Source organism: Peromyscus leucopus, chromosome 1, assembly GCF_004664715.2.
Source record: "Peromyscus leucopus breed LL Stock chromosome 1, UCI_PerLeu_2.1, whole genome shotgun sequence".
Classification (NCBI taxonomy): domain Eukaryota; kingdom Metazoa; phylum Chordata; class Mammalia; order Rodentia; family Cricetidae; genus Peromyscus; species Peromyscus leucopus.
Window position 1 is genome coordinate 16,850,767 of NC_051063.1, and position 9,821 is coordinate 16,860,587.

Below are 9,821 nucleotides of genomic sequence, written 5' to 3' on the forward strand. Positions count from 1 at the left end.
TTAAATTATACCAAATTGTAATGATATGGGTTTACCTCATCCTTTATGCTAGAATTGCTGTATGTAGTGAACTTATATTATTATAAACCCTATAAGGTTATAATTTTGGACTTAAATATTTAATATGTGTTTTTTGTTTGTTTGTTTTGCAAGACAAGGCTTCCCTCTATATCCCTGGTTGTCCTGGAACTCCCTCTGTAGACCAGGCTGGCCTCAAACTCAGAGATCTTCCTGTCTCTGCCTCCCCGGTGTTGGAATTAAAGACATGTATCACCACGCCTGCCTGGCCTCCTAATATGTATTTTTAAAATGTTTTAAAAGTTCTTTGAAATTACCCACATATTTATCATGGCCAAGGCTCTGCACTCTTTCTGAAAGAGCCTGATGGCTCATGCCTGTAATCCCAGTCCTCCTAAGATTAGGGAGATTGCCATGAGTTCTAGGCCAGCCAGAGCTATACAGTAAGTTCCTGGCCAGCCTGAGCTAGAGAGTAAGAACCTATGGGGGGAGGAGAAAAAAGCAAGGAGTGGGGAGAAAGAAACAAATTAAAAGCCAAATAAAACAAGGACTCTCCCCCTCCCCATTGTACATCAGAACTCATTTTTTTTTTCACCCTCAAGAACTTCTTCTATGGGTCAGGTGGTGGCAGATTCTCTTTTTCCTTTAATGGGAACGTATTTTATTTCACCTTCATTCCTGAAGAGTATTTCCAGTAGACACAGAAATCTGGCTGACAGGAAGTTTTTCTTTCAGTCCTCTAAGATGCCGCTGTTGCTTCTGATGGGAAATCTGTGCTGCTCAGATTCTGTTCCTGTGCTTACCGGATGACTACTCCTCTGACAGCTTTAAAATTCTCCCTTTATCTTTACATTCCCAGAGTTGGGCTGTGATATGCCTACTTATTATTTTCTTTGTATTAATCCTGCTTAAGTTGCACTGAGATTTTTGCATCTGTCAACGTATGTCTTACTATATCATTCCTCCCTTATCTTCAGGGGATGTGTTCCAAGACTCCCAGGAGATGCTTGAAACCACAGATAACACCAAGTCAGACATATAATACAGATATATTATGTTATATATATATAAAGATTAATTCATAAATTCAGCAAAATGAGAGATTAACCAGCAATAACTAAAGGCTAGGGATGGAGCTGAGAGACAGTGCTTGCTTAATAGCAACTAATGATAAAATAGAATATTAATGGGCTGTAGATGTAGCTTAGTGATAGAGCTTACCTAGCTAACTATGGGTTTGGTCCTCTGGATCTCAGAAATTGTAACAATATAACCGTAATAAAAAAATTATGTAATCTCTCACTCTCTCTTTCCCTCTCCTGACACTCTCAAAACATTTTGTGCTGAGCCAGGTATGGTACTGCACAACTGTCATCTAAGTACTTAGAAGGCCGAGGCAGGAGGATCAGGGGTGTGAGGCCAGCCTAGGGTACATAGCAAGACTCTGTGTCAAAACAAATACATAGGGCTGGCAAGATGGCTCAGTGGGTAAGGGCACCTGCTGCTAAGCTTGACAACCTGAGTTCTATCCCGTAGCTGTTTTTATTTTTATTTTTTTTAACTCTTTTGACTTTTTGCTTCTGGGGGGCCTACCACCCAGCTCTCAAATCACCCATGGAGGTTTATTCTTATTTATAAATGCCCGGCCTTAGCTTGGCTTGTTTCCTGCCAGCTTTTCTTTTTAAACTATCCCATCTACCTTTTGCTTCAGGGCTTTTTCCTTTTCTTACTTTTTTTTTTTTTGAGACAGGGTTTCTCTGCATAACTTTGTCCTTTCCTGGAACTTGCTTTATAGACCAGGCTGGCTTTGAACTCACAGAGATCCACCTGCCTCTGCCTCCCAAGTGCTGGGATTAAAGGCATGCACCACCACCACCTGGCCTTTTCTTACTTCTTTAAATCTTACTTTCACACTTACTTCATGGCTGGCTGGCTGGGTGCTGGGTGACTGGCCCCTGATGTCCTCTTCTCTTCCTTCTCTTGTTCTTTCTTCTTTTTTCCTCCCAGATTTCTCATTCTATTTATTCTCTCTGTCTGCCAGCTCTGCCTATCCTTTCGCCTGCCTTGCTATTGACCATCCAGCTCTTTATTAGACCATCAGGTGTTTTAGAGAGGCACAATATCGTAGCTTCACAGAGTTAACCAAATGCAGCATAAAAGAATACAACACATCTTTGCATCATTAAAGCAAATGTTCCACAGCATAAACATATGTAACATATCTTAAAATAATATTCTACAACACTATCCCCAGGACCCACATTGTTGAAGGAGAGAACTGACTCCTGCACACTGTCCTCTGACGTCCACATAGATGCCATAATATGCATGTCCCCCAACAAGTAAATAGTTAAATGTGACAAAAAGTTGTAAAGAAAATGTTATTGTATTGTGTTTATATTTCTCATCTGCGACTAGCAGTAGATAACAAGGTTGAGCATATTTCTTCAAATACTCCACCTCTCTCTCTCTCTCTCTCTCTCTCTCTCTCTCTCGTTTTGATACTACACAGCACGTGTGTTGGGTTTTCTAATGTTGTCCACCAAGTTCCCAAGGCTTGCTCTTTCTTATTTTGTTTTCCTTTCAAAACTTTTTTCTCCATGTACCTCTGAGTGCATAATTTCAACTGATCTATCATCAAGTTTATTGACGCTTCATTAATCATTGTTGTCTGTTGTTAGCCCTTAAAATGACTGCATCATTCCCCTCTCTCTCTCTTCCCTTTCTCCCTCCCTTCCTTTCCTTCTTTTTATCTGTGTGGTGCTGGAGATTGAACCCAGAACCTTGTGCCTGCTCTGAAAGGACTCTACTACTGATCTACATCTCTAGGCCCTTCACGTATGCTTTCAAATTCTAGAACTTCCATTTGAGTTTTTATTTCTCTGCTGAGGTTTCCTATCCACTCAACATGAGTAGATTCTTTCTTTCCATTCATACATGTAATAGCTGCCTTAGAGGTCCTAGCTCCAGTATCCAACATCTGGTCAACCTCTATCCAGGACTGTCTTTTCTGGTGGTAGCAGGCTGTGATTCTCCCTTTCTCTACATGCTGAGTTTCAGATCTATTCTGGGCATTGTAAGTAATGCATCCACCACAACCTACATTCTCCTCTCTAGTTCTCACTCTTCTGGAATTTCTTCCTTGGGTTTCCATCAGCTAAGGGTGCCCAAACTTTGTCCTCTGACTCTTAGGACAATAAGGGCAGGTGTGGTGTCTTGGGTCTATAATCCCAGCACTTGGGAGGCAGATGCAGGAGGATGTCTGTGAGTTCATGGTTAGCCTAAACTACAGAATAAAACCCTGTCTAGAAAGAAAGAAAGAAAGAAAGAAAGAAAGAAAGAAAGAAAGGAAGGAAGGAAGGAAGGAAGGAAGGAAGGAAGGAAGGAAGAAAGGAAGGAAGGAAGGAAGAAAAGAAAGACAAGATTACTTGTGTATACACATCCTGTTTGCATTTTAGCCACTTTAAGTGGGGTAGATTGGTACTCTCCTCATTGGCTTTCTATTGCTGTGATAAGTGCCATGACCAAAAGCAACTTGAAGAGGAAATGGTTTATTTCTTATGACAACTCCCAGGTCACTATCTATCACTGATGGGAGTCACTCAAGGCAGGAACCTTGAGTCGGGAACTGAAGCAGACACCATGAAGAAGTGATGCTTACCAGCTTGCTCCCCCTCAGGCTGTTTTCTTATGAAGCACAGGACCCGAATCTGCCCAGGGGTGGCACTGCCCAGAGTGGGCTGAGCGTTCCCATATCAGTCATTAATCAAGAAAACACCTCACAGATTTCCTCACCAGACAATCTGATGGAGGCTTTTTTTTTTTTTTCAGTAGAGGGTCCTCTTCCCAGATGACCCCAGTTTGCATCAAGTTGACAAATAACTGACATCACAGGGATCTAACCTCACTTGCAAAGTTGCTATAAGCGAGAAGTTAATTCTTTCTTTCTTTTTTTTTTTTTTGTTGTGTGTGTGTATGTGTGTGTGCGTGTGTGTGATATTAGGGATCAAATCCATAGGCTCCCAGGCTACATCCTAAATCCCTAAATTTTTAAATATTTGATTGACAAAGATCATACATGCAATGTGACAGCAATGACTAACTACCCCAATCAAATGAATGAACACATCTGTCACCACCTTAGATATCAGAGCTTTAGTCAACACCCTCTTTTCTGTGTACCCATGTGGACTTTTTTCATTGTCATTCCGCCTTCAGAGATCAACCGCCTTCTGCTACCTGCTCTGCTGTCCTCCAGCAGCCCAAGTAGTTGTGTTTTGTTGTTGTTGTTTGTTTGTTTTTCTATTTCATCGAGAGTTTTGTTTTATAGAGCTCTACAGGTTGTTTTGTTTAAGGCTGGCTTCGAAACTGGTAATCCTCCTGCCTCAGCTTCCAATGCTGAGATTGCAGACACGAACCACATGGCAAGTTTATTTTTATATTTTATTCAGAGTATATAGTTTATTTTGTTCTTATATCTCGATGAGTTTGTACCAGGAGCTTACTCAGCTATACCAGATATAGAGCTGACAACTGTTCCATCTCTCTGCCTTCTGGGCATGTGGCTGAATCGTGCTTTCTATTCCCCTTACGAGTGGACTGGCAGCATATGAGATGTGAATGGAAGTTCTCCTTTCAGTGTTCCAGATAGTGGCTCTCCCATCAACCTGGACCCAGAACTGACGGACACGTCAACCAATCTTTGTTTTGAATGGATTCTGGACAATAAACAAATGATTTTTTTTTTAATTTAAACAGCTAACATTAGGGAGTCCTATGTCACCATAACTTCTTCACTGACCTACCCTGACTGATCCAGGCCTCATTTTGTTTTCATTCGTATTAGTGTCTGTGGCTGCTGGGACAATGTACCACAGCTTTAGTGGATTAAAAATCAGAAAGTATCTCCGCAGTCTAAAATCTGTCTATAGTGCTGTTTTCCTTCAGAGGGTTCTTGAGGAAAGCATCCCCTTAGCTCTCAGGCTTCTGGAAGCTGCCCGTGTTCCTCTCCTCCGTCTTCAGAGCCAGGTGTGGCAGCGTCGCTCCAGCCTCCTCTCTCCTCAACAGAGCCTGTGATCGTATCACGCCTACTCTGTTAATCCAAGATAAACTTTCTATCTCAAGGTCCTCAACTGAGCCACATCTGAAAACTTCCTCCTGCTATGTAAGGTCATGTATTCAAAAGGCCGAGGATCTGGATGTTGGCATTTTGGGGAGACTCAGTTTCAGCCTACCAAACCAAATGCCGCAGTCTCTACCACAGCAATTCAGACGGAGGAGGGGCTCGATAAGCGTGCATCAATTAAATAAAATCTTGCTATTAGCATTAGCACCACACGGGAGCTCATTAAAATGTAGCACTCTGGCCCACCCCAAACCTACTGAACCAGAATCTCCATTTTAACAAGCTCCCCAGGTGAGCCTCTCATTCAGTAAAGATGAGGTGTACTGGAGTGAGTCATCTAATCTAATAACAATGGCTAACACAGATTGAGCCCTTTCGATAGGCACTGTGTGCGCTCTTCCTCACACACTCATGACCTACCTCTAACCCCACATGCACTGAACAATTCTGTGGAGTTCACTTTTCGGGCTGATTCCTGAATGCTCTCTGCCCCCGAAGCTTCTTCAAAGCCGAGGAGCCCAGAAATGGAGGGTTTGATCTTCCTGGAAGAGACTCTGCTCGGTGAGAACGTAGTGCTGGTGGGTAAGTCCCTCGGCTTCCCATTCTTGGAATGGGTAATTGTAAGAGACTTTCCCATAGAAGGGGCCTCAACTGTGCTCCCAAATACTGGCCCTTCTCCTTCCCTGGGATCATGCGTGGAGAAGCTACATGTCTTCAGTTTAATTTCTACGGCAAACACCAAGGCAGGACTTGTTCAGCACCATGCCCTCTGCCGAATTCCTTGTCGTTTATAGCCTGCTGTACTTGCATCAGTTCTATGAAGAGGTACTATTTTTACCCCTTTTTAGATGAAATTTTGAGAGCCATGTGTAGCGGCTCATGTCTGTAAACCTAGTCATTCTGAGACAGAAGAATGCCCAAGAATACACAGCCAGCCTGGTCTACATAGTAAGACTGTCTTAAAAAAAAAATCACATACAAACAAAACAGTGTGGTGGTATACAAGAGGAATCCCAGCATTCAGGAGGTGGAAGCAGAAAGATCTGAAGTTCAAGGCCATTCTCGACTAGATAGCCAGTTCTAGGCTAGCCTGGGCTGTGTAAGGCCACATCTCAAGAAACAAACAACAACTCCCTTAATCCATAAATTCTAAAAGAATATAATTTTCCCAACTTCAAAGAAATAGTGAGTGGTAGAACCCAACTGATAAGGGCCAACTGGCCTGGTCCTAGAGCCTGTTCACTCAGTGTATTGCATCTCCTCAGAAAGAACACACGGTAGCTTCCAATGCATAGCATTTCTCATATTAAGACTAGAAAGGCAGGACGTGGTGGTGCACACCTTTGATCCCAGCACTTAGGAGGCAGAAGCAGGCAGAGCTCTGAGTCCAAGGCCAGCCTGGTTTACAGAGGGAGTTCCAGGACAGCCAGGGCTACACAGAGAAACCCTATCTCAAAAAACAAAAAAAAAAAAAAAAAAAAAAAAAAAAAAAAACAAAACAAAAAGACTGAAAAGAAGCAGGGCCTGGTGCACATACCTTAACCCAGTCCAGGCAGGTGAAAGTAGGACTTCCCAACTCTAAGGCCAGCCATAGCTGTGTAAGGAAGCCTTGTCTCACCAAGGAGGCCGGCAAGATGGCGCAGTGGACAAGAATGCTAGCCTGCTGACCTTGGCTCCATCCCCGGTACCCACATAAAGGTGGAAGGAGAGACCCAACTCCACAAAGTTGCCCTCTGACCTCCAAATGTATACACACACCACCAATAAACAAAACTTTAAAACTACAAGCAGAAAGAATTAAATGATTAAAACTGAAAAGGATTGGGCCTGGTAGGTGGGCCTGTGATCTCAGCTACTCAGAAGGCTGAAGGCAGGAGACTTGAGAGTTCAAGGTCTACACAGGCTACGTAGCAAAGTCCAAGCCAGCCTATAGTGATTAGCTATCTCAAAATACGAAGAGGGCGGCTGTAGGGATGGGATACAACTCAAACAGAAAAGTACTTTCTGTGTAAGTATGAGGACTCCAGTTCGAATCCTCAGCATCCAGTAAAAAGCCATAAGCCAGGTGTGGTGGTATGTACCTGGAACCCCAGTGCTATGGGAGAGGGATGAGGAGATACAGGGATCCCAGCAGCTAACCGGAAAGTCAGTCTAGCCAAAACAGTGAGCTCCGTAGTCAGTGAGACACTTGGACTCGAGTCCATCTCTGAAGGCCAGCGAGAGAGGGGTGGATGGAGCAGGTGAAGGTACCCTGCAGAGGAAACACCAGTTGTCTGTCCATATTTCCTTCCTAATATCCCACACACCCCCATTGTGACCATAGTAAAGAAATCCACTTCTAAATCCAAAAGTATTATCTAACAAGCCCTAGGGTCCTGCCCGCTTTTCCTCCCCCTTCCTTTCCTCCTTCCCTTTTGCCCACCCCTTCTCTCCCCCACTTCCCTACCCCTTCCTTCCTTCCTTCCTTCCTTCCTTCCTTCCTTCCTTCCTTCCTTCCTTCCTTCCTTCCTTCCTTCTTTCCTTCCTCCCTCGTCCCTCCCTCCCACCCCCCCTCTCTCTCTTTCTTTCTTTCTTAGAAAGGGTCTTGGGCAGCAGCCCAAGCTGGTCTTGAATTGGCAATCCTCCTGCCTCTGCCTCCCAATCACTGGGACGACAGGTATGAGCCAATGTGTTTGCAGTGTTTCTCAGCAAAACTGTCTTGAGCATTGCAGTCAGTGTCTTCTTTCCTCGATGTGCAATGCCCAGCCAAGGAAAGGCTTTGCTACGTTGCTGCTCATTAACTTGTTTTTTTTTTTTTTTTTTTTTTTTTTTTTTTTTTTTTTTTTTTTTTTTTTTTTTTTTTTTTTTTTTGGTTTTTCGAGACAGGGTTTCTCTGTGTAGTTTTGGTGCCTGTCCCAGATCTCACTCTGTAAACCAGGCTGGCCTCAGACTCACAGAGATCCACCTGGCTCTGTTTCCCAAGTGCTGGGATTAAAAGTGTAGGCCACCACCGCCCTGGCTCATTAATTTTTTTTATACATTTTCCTGTGGTGATATTTTATCTGTGTACCCCAATAAAGTTTATCTGAGGATCAGAGAAAAAAGCCAGCCACTATAGTAAACATAGAAGTCAGGCAATGGTAGCACATGCCTTTAATCCTATCACTTGGAAGGCAGAGATCCATCTGCATCTCTGTGAGTTCAACGCCACACTGGGAACAGAGCCAGGCATGGTGGTACATACCTTTAATCTCAGCACCAACCATAAAGATCTGGAGGTCTGTACAGACAGACAGGAAGTGACAGAGCTGGGCAGGAAGAGGAAGTGTTATAGCTGGGTGGAGAGAGGAAATGAGATGGCAGGACAGAAAGGCATATAGGCATGAGTATACAGGAAGTAGGTCCCTTTGGCTGAGGATCTGCAAGTGGTAAAAACGTGGCTGTCTTCTTTCTGCTTTTCTGATCTCTCAGCTTTTTACCCCAATATCTGGCTCCAGGTTTTTATTAATATGACCATTCAGCAATTTGTCTACATTTTCCAAAAACCTTCTAGAAAGGGCTACTGAATCTCTAGAATGCTGAGACTATCTTCACCGAGTATTCCCTAGCCATGTTACAGGTCCATGGAAGTAATGCAAGTTAGCCCAATCAGACTTGCATAAGCCGTGGGTGTCTTCCTCTTTATGACCACTGTGAACATGAAGGCACATTATACCACTGTCCCTGATAGGCATTTCCTACCATGTGAGGAACTGGCCCAGGAGGACAATGCAAGTGTAATGGCCGAATGGAAAGGGGGTGGGGCAATGGGCATAGGTGAAGTTGATGCTGGAATAGTCGAGTGTGAAGATGAAAAGAGACATCGTGCTGTGGTCATGTTGTGTCTGTGGGCCCTCTGGGCCAGGAGCTTTCCCCACGACACTGTGATGACTTTACATAAATCTGCTCAGCATCGTGAGGAATCAAATACTCCAGCCAAGACAAACACACAGCCGTGTCCTCACTCGGCATGGCACTCTTTCTTCAGTGTTTGTGTCTGGAGTAGGAGAAATGGCCCATGTGACATGACACACCCTGCTCCCCCACACATACAGAAGACATCTGGAAATGCCATTGTGTGTTTCAGCAGCTGACCACAGCAGGAAGAACTTGTTTACAGTTCTTTGCCTTACTCACAGGCAGGAGCAGGATAATGGAGTGCTCAAAACATAAGCCCTGGATGCAGAGTCCTGAGAGCAAATCCCAGCATTGCCCCATGTGACCTTGGCTTTGTACCTTAATTTCCTCATCAATAAACATGGAGTGTCCAAATCACCAAGTGCATATTTTATCGGTGTCTGGGAAATATAAGAGTTCAAATGTTACAGGGCTTTATCCTCTGTATTTGGCTTTGGCAATGTTTGCTGGGAAAGTATTATCTTCTAGGCATTGTTGTAGGAATGAAGAATATATCAATGAACAAAATAGCTTGTATTTCAGCAAGAGAGACCCAGAATTAGCAATTAATATGAAATGAGAAAACAAAGCCAAGGAGAAAAAAAAGAAAAGGACACTGAATGTTTTCTTTGGAGAAGAGAATGTAAGACAGAGCCAGGGGCAATCGGAAGGGGCAGGGTTTGCAGAGCTGGCCAGTGCAGTTTTCTCTCAGCAGGGCCATTTGAGCAGAGGCCTGAAAAGAGTGAAGGAAAGCCAGTATGGT